A 13,232-nucleotide genomic window follows, 5' to 3' on the forward strand; every position below is an offset into this window, starting at 1 on the left:
TGAAAGCTGATGTCTGCTGAAGCTGACTGAAAAGGTCATTCTGAAACTCCAGGGGGCATCAAATGCTTCTGAATTTGCAAATCAGTTCTCAGGGTTCCTGCAGTACTCACTCTGTCCTACGTGGCAGAGTGATATTTGCCAACCAGATTCTGGCCAGAGTTTGAAAACACAGGAATAACATATTCCATGCATTTGTTCTCTCTTTCTTCCTTTCTCTTTATAATAATAAGGGCCCATCTGATTGCTCTGGGCATTCTTACAACAATTTAAAGAGAACATAGGGGCTAATACAATTCACTGAAGGTACAATATAGCCCATTGGATGGCCTGACCTCAAAATACAATCTGTCTGAAGCACCTAATGCCTTTGGATACCACACAAAACAAATATTAATGATTATAGGTTAATAATTAGGGCTGTCAATTGATTAAAAAATAATCACAGGATTTAAAAAATTAATCACAATTAATCATGCTGTTAAATAATAACAGAATACCATTTATTTAAATATTTTTGGGTGTTTTCTACATTTTCAAATATATTGATTTCAAAAAATTTGGTTACAATTTGCAGAAGATAATGCTGCCCACTTCTTGTTTACAATGTCACCTGGAAGTGAGAACAGGCATTCACATGGCACTGTTGTAGCCGGCGTCGCAAGATATTTTCATGCCAAATGCACTAAAGATTCATATGTCCGTTTCAACCACCATTCCAGAGGACATGCTTCCATGTTGATCGCGAGTTCTGCTCGATAAAGATCCAAAGCAGAGAGGACGGACGCATGTTCATTTTCATCATCTAAGTCAGATGTCACCAGCAGAAGGCTGATTTTCTCTCTTGGTGGTTTGGGTTCTGTAGTTTCTGCACTGGAGTGTTACACTTCTGAAAGCATGTTCCACACCTCGTCCCTCTCAGATTTTGAATGGCACTTCAGATTCTTAAACCTTGGGTCGAGTGCTGTAGGTATTTTTAGAAATCTCACATTGGTACCTTCTTTGTGTTTTGTCAAATCTGCTGAGAAAGTGTTCTTAAAACGAACATGTGCTGGGTCATCATTCGAGACTGCTATAACATGAAAGGCGGGTAAAACAGAGCAGGAAACATAGGATTTCCCCCCCAAGGAGTTCAGTCACAGATGTAATTAACGCATTTTTTTTTTACAAGCATCATCAGCATGGAAGCATGTCCTCTGGAATGGTGGCTGAACCATGAAGGGGCATATGAATGTTTAGCATATCTGGCATGTAAGTACCTTGCAACAGTGGCTATAAAAGTGCCATGCAAATGCCTGTTCTCACTTTCAGGTGACATTGTAAAGAAGAAGCAGGCAGCAGTATCTCCTGTAAATGTAAACAAACTTGTTTGTCTTAGCAACTGGCTGAACAAGAAGTAGGACTGAGTGGACTTGCAGGCTCTAAAGTTTTACACTGTTTTGAGTGCAGTTATGTAACAAAAAAAAATCTACATTTTTAAGCTACACTTTCAGGATAAAGAAATTGCACTATAGTACTTGTATGCAGGGCCGGCTTTAGGGCGATTCCACCGATTCCCGGGAATCAGGCCCCATGCCTAAGAGGGCCCCGCAGCATCCGGAAGAGGGTCCCCACACCCTCCGTTGAAGTGCCGCCGGAAACAGTGGCAACCGATTGAGCTGCCGCCGAATTGCCGTCGCTATCTTCAGCGGCAGCAATTGAGCTGCCGCTGTCTTCGGCGGCATTTCAGCGGCAGCTCTTTCGAATCAGGCTCTACACGTCCTAAAGCTGGCCCTGCTTGTATGACGTGAATTGAAAAATACTATTTCTTACTAGGAGAATGGTGAAGCACTGGAATGGGTTACCTAGGGAGGTGTTGAAATCTCCTTCCTTAGAGGTTTTTAAAGTCAGGCTTGACAAAGCGCTGGCTGGAATGATTTAGTTGTGAATTGGTCCTGCTTTGAGCAGGGGGTGGGACTAGATGACTTCCTGAGGTCCCTTCCAACCCTAATAGTCTATTATTCTATTATTTTGTTTATAATTTTTACAGCGCAAATATTTGTAATAAAAAATAACAGTATAAAGTGAGCCCTGTGCACTTTGTATTCTATGTTGTAATAGATATCAATATATTTGAAAATGCAGAAAAAACATCCAAAACATTTAATAAATGTCCGTCGGTATTCTGCTGTTTAACTGCAATTAAGCACAATTCATTTTTTTCATCATGATTAATTTTTTGGAGTTAATTGCAAGAGTTAACTGCGACTAATCAACGGCCCTATTCATAATACATGTTCTTGCCCATCAATAATCATCATAAATTTGATGCCTGTGTTATTTATCATTATATTATTTGTGTTGCAGTAACACTTCCTAGCACCTGTCCTGAGCCAGGAGCCCACTGCGCTAGCTGCAGTACGAACACAGAACAAAAAGACAGTCCCTTCCCTAAAGACCTTAACCCTAGGGGCCTGATCTTGCTCCCATTAAAGTAAAAAAGGGGGATTTGTCATTGACTTCAATGGAACACGATTGGGCCTTCTGTCCCTGAACTGGCTTCTTCCCTCAACGGGCCAATTCCGCTCCCGTCACTGTACAACGTCAAGGGAAAGACTCCCATTGACTTCTGGGGGAGTTGGATCAGACTGCAAACGTGCACGAAAAAAAGGGGTGTTTTTGCATCCTGTTGGGAAAGTTGATTGGGGCTGAGGAGCAGAAGAGGCGTCCCGAAGCTGGAGTGTAATTAACAACACCTGTGCTGTCACCCATCCCACTGTGGGAAAAGCCATGAGGTCACCAATGAGCACAAGTGCTCAGGACTTTGGTTTTCAGCAGCTCCACCAGGACAGCTGTCCTCAACTCCCTTCCGAATCAAAGCAAACAGTGCCCTATGCCCCAGGACCTGCAGCCCATTGCACCCTAGCACCACACTAAGGTCAGCACTGGCTCAGACAGCGCCCCTCTCTTGTATCATCTATGCCACTCCCTGAGGTCTTCCCTGGTACAATCCCAACCTGCCCTCCCCTCGCACCCAAGTGGGTCAAGTTGTTTTCAGATTTGACCCCAACCCAGTGCTTCCCCACAAATCTGCATCAGCCCTGCCACCGCTGCCTTGTCATTGGTGCTCAACTTGGGGGGGCCTTTCCGCTCTCTGACCCGCACCCACGCTCCATCTCGGGCTGTCTCATGCCTGTGGGGTCTGTGCTGTGGCAGCTGTGTGTGCTGCCCCCACCAGCCCCACTGCCTCGTGGCGCTGCGACTCATCTGCAGGCTTACCCCACAGCATAGCAAGACAGCGGCAGCGGGGCAGACAGTTGCTGCCATGCCGACCCCATGGGCAAGAGGAGGTGATCAGAACCAACCCAGCCCCTAGAGGGGTGGGTTGTTCGCCAATCTGACCCAGAGAGTTGTAGTCAGGGGCCATCAGGTGCAGGTTGGGTTGCAGGCCTCATCTAAGTACCATCCTAGCTAGATGTACGGAGGAGAGCTGAGGAGATCTCAGGCCATCTTGCAAAGGGAGCCAGCTGTTCCTAGCGTTCAGAGTTTGGAGAGGATGTACAACCAAGATCCCCCTCGCCCAGGGAGAATGCGTCGTTTGGGCACAGAGCTCTATCCCAGCTGCGGGCACAGGGATGCCTCCCAGCTCCCAGAACTGGCTCCCCGGGCGGCTGGAGAATTCAGCGGATGACTGAGATTTTACTAGGATTCCAGCTGGAGCCTGGGCTTTGATCTCCCTTCAAACAGAGAGCAGGCAAAGGATTTTACAGACCCCTACCCCTACCCCGGCCTGCCTGCGGACTGCAGTAGGGAAGACAGGTCCCAACATGCCCTACAGCCATAGAACCAAGGCCTAGCGGGCTGGAAATAGGAGCTTCTTCCAATGCAGTGCAGGCCCCTTAGCCCCTGAAAGGCTTTGGGGGGCCAGGAGAATTGGGGGCGCCCAGGGCCCGAGCGACAGAGAGACTCAGGGAAAGGCCCCACTTGCCCCATCCCTTGATATCAGTGCAGCAGGGATCTTCCCAATAGTCCACCCTCTTCCTTGCCCCCAAGTGACAGGACTTCCCTCGTTCCCCTGGGCAGATTATCCCACAGCCGAACGGTTCTTTCTGCTCCCTAGAGGAAGTGTCTCAGCACAGGCCTGGCTTGGGGATTAAGGGGGAATTCACTCCACTCGGCTCCAGAGGCCAGGAGAGGCTGGGGAAAAGCAGCAGCTGGAGGTGAAGGAACTGTGCTGGGAAGGGTCATGCTGGCTGGAGGAAGGGAATGGAGCAGGGAGAGGAGGAGCAGTGAGGGACTGGCCACAGCGCTGGAAGTAGGGGAGACAGAGCAGAGCACTAAGAAGGCAGAGAAGCCAGGGGAGGGGTGGCAGGGAATGGGATTGGGATGGGCGTGGAGCTGAGATGGGAGACCCCAGGTCCAGGGAAGGGGACCAGGCGCCCTGACAGTTTCGTGCGTCAGTAGCTGGCAGCTACAAGAGATGGTCCTTTCTAACACCTCGGGGAATCACCAGATGGGGCTGGAGGGGAAGCCCCATGTAGTGGTTAGACAACGGTGGGGGATGAAGGGCACAGAGGGACTCTGGACTCCTGGATTCTGTTCTTGGCTCTGGCTGGGAGTGTTGCATAGTGGTTAGAGCAGGAAACCGTTAAGGCCAAGGGGTCTTTTTTCCTGGCTTTGTGAGGGAGCCTGGGGTAGACTTCTGGATTCTATTTCCAGTCTTGCCACTGACCTGCTATGTGGTCCTGGCCACGGTGAGTTGAGTAAGAAGCGGTCTTCCATGCCTCTCCGAGGGCCGCATGGCTCAGTGTGTGATGGAGACCCTCACCCAGAAGGAGGGGGAGGCATGTTTCCAGTCAGCCGGGACTTTCCAGCCGAGCCTCAAGGAAGAGACCAGCTCCAGTGCACTGCACACGTGCACTGAGAAGCCCGATTGCAGTGGCCTGTGGGCTCTGAAGGGGGGTTAATGCCACTGGCTTTGCAGTCTCTGGGAGCTCCTGCCCGATGGCAGCCCTCCTGGGGTCAGAGCACCTGCAGCTCTCACCACTGCTTTTCCATCAGCAATTCTCAAAGCACTTTACAAAGGAGGTCAGTAACATTAGCCCTGTTTTACAACTGGGGAAACTGAGGCATAGCAAGGCGACATGACTTGCCCTAAGTCACCCAGCAGGCTAGCCACAGTGCCAGGAGTTGAACTCTCATCTCTGGAGTCCTAGATCAGGACCTGAGCTATTAGGCCACAGTGGTGTAACAGAATCAGGGGACCAACGCTAAAAGTCAGAGAGGACCCAGTGATGGCCCTGTGGACTCTGTAATTAGGAGCTCCAGGCCGGATTGCTGCAGGTTTAGTCCCCTGTGGCAATCTCAGGATGCACACCAGGCACCCAGGACTTTGCTCAGGGTGGCTAATTGGATAATTGCTTTGATTATCAAGGGAGTGGGCAGAGCTCTGAGCTCCACTATCCCCCACGGAGAGAAACCCAACTCCCTTAAGGCCTATCTCTCCCATCCCCACTGTGAGTCAGGAGGCAGGAGCCATCTGGCACCTGGTGCCTCCCAATCCCCCCGCCTCAGGGACTCTGAAAGGGCTTGTGAAGACTGAACTCAAAGCCACCGACTGGTGCCTAGTCAGCACTCGTTTGCATCATCCACTGCAGGGTCCTGACTTCTAAACCCAGCAGCCTGGACCATGGGAGCACTTGTCCAAGAAAGGGTTAAACATCATATACTGCTTTCCGCCCAGGGCTGTCACAGATTCATCACCATCCCCATGCTGATTTGGCAGCCTCTGGTCTGGGGTAATTGACAACTGGGATAGCAGGGCGATGTCGGTCAGGAGTGAGGAGTATCAGCAGAGCTCTGTGTGGGTCATCCAGGACTGGGATAGCAGGGGGCTGTGGGGTGGGAGTGAGGAGTATCGGCAGAGCTGGGGGGACTGAGGGGTAGGAGTGAGGGGTATCAACAGAGCTGTGTGTGGGTCACCCTGGACTGGGATAGCAGGGGGTTGTGGGGTGGAAGTGAGGGGTATCAACAGAGCTGTGTGTGGGTCACCCAGGACTGGGATAGCAGGGGGCTGTGGGGTGGAAGTGAGGGGTATCAACAGAGCTGTGTGTGGGTCACCCAGGACTGGGATAGCAGGGGGTTGTGGGGTGGAAGTGAGGGGTATCAGCAGAGCTGGGGGGAGGATGTGGGGTGGGAGTGAGGGGTTTCAACAGAACTCTGTGTGGGTTGCCCAGGACTGGGATAGCAGGGGGGATGTCGGTCAGGGTGAGGGGTATCAGCAGAGCTGTGTGTGGGTCGCCCAGGACTGGGATAGCAGGGGGCTGTGGGATTGGAGTGAGGGGTATCAGCAGAGCTGGGGGGAGGATGTGGGGTAGGAGTGAGAGGTATTGCCAGAGCTGTGGGTGAGTCACTCAGGACTGGGATAGCAGGCGGCTGTGAGGTGGGAGTGAGGGGTATCAGCAGAGTTGCGGGGGGCTGTGGGGTGGGAGTGAGGGGTTTCAGCAGAGCTCTGTGTGGGTTGCCCAGGACTGGGACAGCAGGGGGGATGTCGGTCGGGGTGAGGGGTATCAGCAGAGCTGTGGATGGATGGGTTGTCCAGGACTGTGCTAGCAGGGGGGCCGTGAGGGTTAGTCAATGGGGACGGTACCCTGGCCAGCCCCTCCTGCCTTTCGCTCTGTTTGGCCTGGGCCCAGAGGGGCAGGGCTGGGACTCCATTTCCGACTGTAGAGATAAGTGCCTGTGATGCGCTAGGAATCCTGTCGCCAGGGGTGGATCCGGCACCATAAATAAACCTCCGTTGTCTCTCCCACCTGTATTTATCTGTCTATGGCAGGGCTTCCGCCCATCAAGGAGGGGCCATCTGAAGCGTCAAACATGACAGAGGAGGCGGTGGGGGCAAGGAATAAGGAAGGGGAGAGGGGCAGCCAGCGGGGATGGGACTCAAATTCATCCGCAGTCCCAATCGCTCTCTCTTCAGGCTCCACCCCAGAGGGCTCAACAACTAATGCTTTGGCTGATGTATCAAAGCCCATTCGACGAGTGCCCATCCACCAATTTGAACGGGCTTTGGACCCGTCTCTGAACCTTGCTAGCGGGATGGGGCCCATGGCCTGGGGAAGAGTTCCCGAGGATCCGTGAGCAGCTCCAGCAGCAGGAGGTGAAGAAAGAACGGACAATGACCCCTAGAAATGGAAAGGATCAAGAGCAAATGTCCTTCTCACAGTGTCTCCTGCCCATGTGCCTCTGACCTGCAGGGCAGAGGGGCAGCTGGGCCTGCCAAGGAAGGGCCCCCTGGTTGCTGGGATCTGGTCACACCCACGTGCACTGGCGCCGATGGTTGCCCCAGGTGCAGAGCAATGAAGGCCCCTCGCCTACAGTTGGGGAGCACGTCCCTTCCCAGCAGTCATTGCAGGATCTCCTCCCACTCCAGGAGAAGGACTTTAGGGGAGGATTAGAGGGTGAAACAAGCCACTCTGCAGCTGCTGGTGGGGTGCAGCCCAGAGGCTGCCATCTGCATCCCCTGGGCAGTATGAGGCTCGCAGGACAGAATGCATGAGGGCAGGGGCGGTGGCTGTCATAAATGCGTATCAAGTTGGCTATGGCGGGTTGCTATGATGGGTGTTGGAGTGGCTGGGTATTCCAGGGTAGGTTGCTATGCCAGGTGTTGGAGTGGCTGGGTATTCCAGGGTAGGTTGCTATGCCAGGTGTTGGGGCAGCCAGGGCAGGTTGCTATGATGCATATCGAGGTGGCTGTGGCAGGTTGCTATGATGCATATCAAGGCGGCTGTGGGGTGGGTTGCTATGGCAGGTGTCAGGGCGACTGGGTGTTCCAGCGTGGGTTGCTATGACAGCTATTGGAGTGTCCATGGCAGGTTGCTATGTCAGGTGCAGGATATCCATTGAGGGTTGCTAGGACATCGAGTGTTGCTATGATGGGTATTGGGGTGGCCAAGGTGTGTTACTGTGACTGGCAGCTATGGTGGGTTGTTATGATGGGCATAGACCTGGGCTGACCCAGGGGTTAAGGAGCATTTTGACTCCTGGAGCCCATCCCCGCTCCACAAGGGCCCCCTCTGAATGCCCTGGACAGAAGGGTGTGGGCTTTGGTGGGCATTGTCTCCCCCTCACCTGTGGCACAGCGGGTGGGGGTGGCTGCGGCTGCAGGGCGCTCACCCACGCACAGCTCCCTGCCACGTCCCCTTGTGCCAAACCTCCGAGCAGCCCCAGGGCGGGCAGCTGAAACCGGCTCCGAATGGGACCATCCTCTCCCACTGGAGCCAAATAATTGCTCGGTGCTTTGTTGTGCGGTGTCTGTGGCCCCGGGGCCTTCATTTGTGGGAACTTGCTGTGGCGAGTTGCCTTCCTCTTTAATTACCTTCCCCTCCTCATTCGCTCTCCTGCTTATTCACTGCCTGGCAGCCGGGTGCAACTCCCAAACCCGGCCCTCCGCTGGGCCCTGACACTGCCTCCTGCTCTGCTTCTCCCCCCGCCCTACCCGCCGCAGCCTTGTATTCAGTCTGTGCTGATGGAGCAAGACTGCTGAGGGGCCGGAACAGCAGGAAGGGGGCAGCAGGACTTCTCTTCCTAGAGCTGGGAGGGAAGTGGAGACTAATGGTTATAGAAGAGTTGGGGGCCTGGGATGCCAGACTCCTGGGTTCTGTTCCTGACTGTGGTCTAGTGGTTACTTACAGCAGCAGGAAATGGAAGCCTGGGTTTTTCTCCTGGTCCTGGGAGGATGTGTCGTCTGGGAATTGAAGCAGGCAGAATCCGAGCCAGGATGCCTGGGTTCTCTTTGTTGCTTTATGGAGGGATGCTGTCTAGGGGTCAGAGCAGAGGGGACTGAGAGGCAAGACTCTTGGGTAAATTTCTCAGCTGTGCCACTGATTTACTAGGTGATCTTGTGCAAGTCACTTAACCTCTCTCTGACTCACTTGACCCTTTTGGAATAGGGACTAATTTCACCCCCGCACCTCCCAGGGCTGTTCTGAGGCTCAGCTGATGTTGCTTCAAAAGGGCCCTCCCACTCATACGCTATTTGCTCATCCCCAGACAAGGGACATAATGAGACCTATGGATTATTACAAATAAATCCTGGAGTACTAATATAAGACCCAAGCCTGTACCTGGACTCTTGCAAGACTGGGTCCAGAAGCGGCAGAAAGAGAGATATTGGGGTATGTTGGGTTAGGGTGACTGTGCATGATTGTGTGCACGCACATGTGTGAGAGCAAGGAAGGCAGGGAGGAGGAATGGGGACCAGTGTTTAAAGAACCCTGTGACAATCTCCCTGCAGCTGACTGTAGCCATCTACTCCAGCCTACCATTTCTGACAGCAATCAGCCCTTCTCCTCGCTCCTTAAGGGGGCAGCAGCCAATTGTGCAATATTCCACCATGGGGCGGGAATTGCCCCTGCCCCCTGCTGGCAGTGGGCCTGCTGGGCCACGCGGCTGTGCGGGACCTGTTGGTCTCCTAGTCCTGGCAGCAGGGCCGGCCCTCAACATTTTGGCACCTGAGGCAGGGAGCTCAAATGACGCCCCCATAATCCCTCGCTTGGGCCAAAACTTTGAGAGGTCTCAATTCTGCCTTCTTCCTGTTCTACTCCTCTCACGGTACTGCTCTGCTGCCTACTGCAATAAAGGAGAACTAACAACTTAAAATGCCTTGTTCAAAAATTGTAAGTAACACTTAACTTTCAAACACCTGAATAGCAAATGTAACTTTTCTTGTCTGCATAGTAAACACCGACATTTGTATCTGTTTGAATAATCAGAGTGCTACTTTCCAAGCCGTCTTGGTTGCAAAGAATTGAACTGCTTCCTGAAGGTCCGCAGTCTGGGCCGGCTCGTGCTCTGTTGAGATGGTTACAAGGCTGACCAGTCCCTCCTGTGTCATTGTGGAGCGTCGATGTGTTTGTATTAACTTCAGCTTGGAGAAGCTGCGTTCTCCACTGGCAACAGTTACAGGAAGTGTTAGAAGTATGCGCAGAGCAACAAAAGCATTTGGAAAGAGGGTGATCATCTTATTTGTGCACATATATTCCAGAACAGCCTTTGGAGTTGATCCTGCTGAAATGTATCTTGAAAGGGCTTTCAGTTCATCACCTAAATCACTCGCATCAATATCGCGCATGTCATCATGTGTCAACACTGTCTCTAGTGCCCTGCACTGCTGGTGTAGGTCTTCTTCAGGTAGAGTGAGGAGTTTTGGAATATCCTATAACATCCCAAATATACTGCTGTGTTCCTTGAGCTGCATGAAACGTTCTTCAACTGACTCTATCACACAATCTAGCATCCGGTTAAATAAATCAACTTTGAATTGTTGTTTGGGTTTCTTATGGGATTATCCCATGCCTCATAATCAAAATGTCTTCTTCTTCAGTGATTCTTGTATCCTTGAATGGGTGGGAAAATAGCTTCAGTATGAAGTTCCTCTGCCAATTTCTGTGTACTCTTCAGAATGTTTTGAAATCCCTCATCTAACTGGTATGACTGTAGGTATGACTTTGCTTTGTCCAGTTTATATCAAGGTCAACACCTTGGAGTCTCTTGCTTACAATATTTATTTCAAACAGTATGTCATGCCACAACACTAAGCCACACAGAAATTTGAAGTTATGTATTTTTCTGGTGATTCCATTTCCCTCTGCCACTGTTCTCCCACAAACAGTTTCTGTCATAGCCCCCTCTCATGTCAGCTATCACAATTTCCGTATCTTTCAACTTTTAAAGAAACACATTTGTCATACCAGCTCCTGTAGTATCATCAGTGTCAATAAATTCTAGAAAATGCTAACAGTCACCATTGCAGGGACATTTTCGCTAGGTTCTGTTGTTGTTACAAAACGCACCACTAAAGTCATTTGTTCCATATGGCTGATGTCAGGTGTGCAGTCCAGAATAACAGAGTAATATCTTGCTGACTTCAGATCTGCCACAATCTGCCACAGTCATCAGCTCCTCAATTTTAAGGAAGTTTCCATTGTTTGGCACATACAGCTGATCTGAAGTGCCACACAGTGCTAGGTTTTGGGTAGCAAGCATTCTCACAATGGCAATGAGCCTTTTCAGAACATTTTGCCAGTAAAGAGACTCTGATGTAATCTTCTCTCAATGCTGATCATCTATGGTGGCCTTTAATCTTAGTCTCATCTCAAGCTCTTTCCATCTATGGAATGCTTTCTGGTGATTTGCTGCCTTCTCATGGCATGCCAGATTCCTAGCCAGATTTTTCCAGTCCTTTGTTCCTGTAGAACCCAATGTGGCTGGAACATTAGACTGGAAGAGTTTGCAACAAAAACAGTATGCAGCATTCTGAGTTTTGGGGTACATAAGCCCCGGCCTCTCCACTTTGTCATCATTGGGGATTTCACGCCAGTAATGTGTTGGATGGAAACTTCTATTTTCATTGTCTTTGGGGAACGTGAAGTTTTTCACTTGCTGTGGCCCAGGCAGTACAAGGAAGTCCCTCAGGCTACTGCTCAAATGGGTCCACAGTCCTGGATCCTCTAGACTTAAGGAACTAAACTCAGCAGCAGCTGTTTCTTGTGCCTCCACCACACTTTTTCAGGAATGTGCACGGTTACATCCCTTTGAGATGGAGATCTGGATGCTGCAGTAGCTGTCAGATCACCTGCACTCTGACTAAGTGGAAGACCAGGCATCTCCTCACCACTCACATCCTCATTGGGGCCGGAAGGCTCACCGTGAACATCTGTGTTTACGTATCTCAGGAGAGCTCCTTCCTGCTTAGATAGAAAAGCTTCCTTTGCTTTCTTTTCCTGAATGCTGCCCCAGAGGGGCGTTTTCTTCTTTCACTCATGACTGCTGTTCCGTGCCAGCTACAGTGGCTCTCAACATTCAGTTGAAGGGGACAAATAAGCAGGCTGGTAGCAGGGCCTGAGTGAGGGAAGATATCAGTGTCTTAAGGGCCTAACTGGCTCCTACTACTTCAGTTGTCTGCCTGTTCTCCTCAAGTGGGTTCAGGGAAGCAGCAGGAAACAGAAAGCTCCCTGGGAAGCTGGCGTGAATCAGTGCAGGCTCCTAGGGGTGTTAGAGGGGTATACAAGAGACTCCTCCTCCTCTCTCTCCCTGCAGCTCCTGCTGCTTTCTGTCATTCCCTCTCACCTGTTCTCCTGCCTGCCTGTTATGTCTCTTGTGCCCTGCTTCCTCCATCTCTGCGCATCTAGAGTAGAGACAATACTTATGCACCAGCAGCAGACACAATTTTCTACACTCTGGGTCCTAGTGGCACCCCCCCTCCCCACAGTCTGGCACCTCAGTTTGCCTCATGGTAAGGCCAGCCCTGCCTGGCAGCACCATAGGAGCTGCTGGGGCATTAGCTGGCGGAGGGCACCTGCTTGACCTACCTAAGGCAGCGTCTCACCACCCAGCTGAGGGCTGCAGCCCGTAGGTGGACTCCATGCTCAGCGGCTTTGCAGGAAGGCGGAGCTGGTCTGACAGGTTTGCCCAGGGGAGCGCTTGCAATCAGGAGACCCGGGGGATGAGACTGTTGCGTCTCTCTCTCTCTTGCAGCACAGGGCTGTGGGTGAGTGACACCAGCTGAGGCGCGGGAGTGTCATCTCTCTGATTTATTACCCTCGCCTCACCCGGAGTCCAGCTGCTTGAGCTGGTGGGGGTGCATCTTTGATTCTGCACAAGGTGCAAGGCCAATCCCAGTTGCTCTGCCTCGGCTGGGGAAGCCCCTGCTGGAAAAGGGGCCTGGCAGCGAGGGGAGGGGGAATGCTGCGATCTCAGGCTCATTCTTTGCAAAGAGCCCTTCTGAAACACAAATCCAGCCTGCTCTGCACCTAACACTTAGGTCGACCGAGGTATGTTGCTCAGAGGTGTGAAAAATCTGCCCTCCTGAGAGATGTAGTGAAACTGGCCCAAGCCGCCGGATAGGTGCCGCTGGCTTGATGGCAGAATTTCACCACTTCTCGAGGGGATGGATTTACCACAGAGATGGAGGGGGAAAACCCCACCTCTGTTGCTATAGCAAGTGTCTACACCACAGTGCTACGGCAGCGCCACTGTAGCATGGACATAGCCTCCACCACTGCTGTGTGTGCATCCACACATGCGTGTCATCAGCGTGTCTCTATCGGTGATTGTAGATACCTGGCGCTAGCGCCAGATGAGTGGTGTGCTGTCGTCCCTGACGCAGTGGGTCTGGGTGGGGGGTGCAGTGCATCTGATGTAGCATGATGGATCAGTGGGTGCAGATGCTGCAGTGGGTCTGGGTGTGGGGCACA

This window comes from Gopherus flavomarginatus, chromosome 25 (genome assembly GCF_025201925.1).
Source record: "Gopherus flavomarginatus isolate rGopFla2 chromosome 25, rGopFla2.mat.asm, whole genome shotgun sequence".
NCBI lineage: Eukaryota > Metazoa > Chordata > Testudines > Testudinidae > Gopherus > Gopherus flavomarginatus.